This window comes from Tupaia chinensis, unplaced genomic scaffold, assembly GCF_000334495.1.
Source record: "Tupaia chinensis unplaced genomic scaffold, TupChi_1.0 Scaffold000028_1, whole genome shotgun sequence".
In the NCBI taxonomy this organism is placed as follows: Eukaryota; Metazoa; Chordata; class Mammalia; order Scandentia; family Tupaiidae; genus Tupaia; species Tupaia belangeri.
In genome coordinates, this window is record NW_006159458.1 from 7,887,319 (window position 1) to 7,888,316 (window position 998).

At 37.2% G+C, this 998-nt stretch overlaps 1 protein-coding gene across 12 annotated transcripts in view; it reads left to right on the forward strand.

Moving 5' to 3' along the window:
* Window positions 1-998, forward strand: part of SOX5 (SRY-box transcription factor 5) — a 1,018,333-nt gene that overhangs the window by 922,685 nt on the left and 94,650 nt on the right. The gene's annotated exons all lie outside the window — the stretch shown is intronic.

Sequence of the window (998 nt, forward strand, 5' to 3'; positions counted from 1 at the left end):
TATTAAATTCCTATTCCTTCTTCCTCCCTGGTCCTGACAACCACTGTTCTATTTTTTATCTCTATAAATTTGTGTACTCTGGTTACTTCTTAAAAGTGGAATCTTTTCAATATCCACCCTTTTTTGACTGGCTCAGATTAGCATAATATCTTTAAAGTTCTTTTGTGTTGTAGCATGTACTAGGATTTCATTTTCTAGAGCCAAGTAATATTTCCCTCTAAGTGTGTACCACATTTTGTTGATTCATTGTGTTGACATTAGACTGGTTTCCACCTTTTGGATATGTGTCTGTTGCTATTGTGAACATAGGTATACAGATACCTTTTCAGATCTTTGGACTATTTTGGGTTATACATGTAGAATTACTGGGTCTTACAGTAATTCCCATTTTACACTCCCATCAGCAATGTGCAGGGTTCCAGTTTGTCCACTTCCTTGCCAATATTTGTCGTTTTCTGGTTTTCTGATGGTAGCTAGCCTAATGGGTGTGAAGTAGTATCTCATGTTCTTTATATTTACTTCCAGGTCATTTTGAAAATAGGTTTGCCAAGATGGGAAAATGGAATATATTTTACTAAGCAGTTAATTAGCTTTTAAATTTTTATACATTAGGTATGTGTGTACTTTTGATCTGATATTCAGCAAATTTAAGGCCTATTTTTCATGCAGTATATGTGAAAGATATGAAAAAGAAATACCGACAACAATAATCGTAAAGTAAGACATGCACAGATTTTAATGAAAGACAATGTGTAAAAAGTCCTAAGAGGAACCCAAAAGTTTAGAGTAACTCTGAGGAGACTATATCTATTCTTGGACTGAGTCAGTTGGGAAGTTTTTAATGGATTAAAGAGTGGTTGGGACCAGCAGGTGGCGTGGTGGTTAAGGCGCTGGACACGCCCATATGGCCCACCAGGGTTCAAGTCCTGAATCTGGTGGCTTGCTTTCTCACTTCCTCTCTCTCTCAGTCTCACCCTCTGTCTCTCTCTGGTCAAACA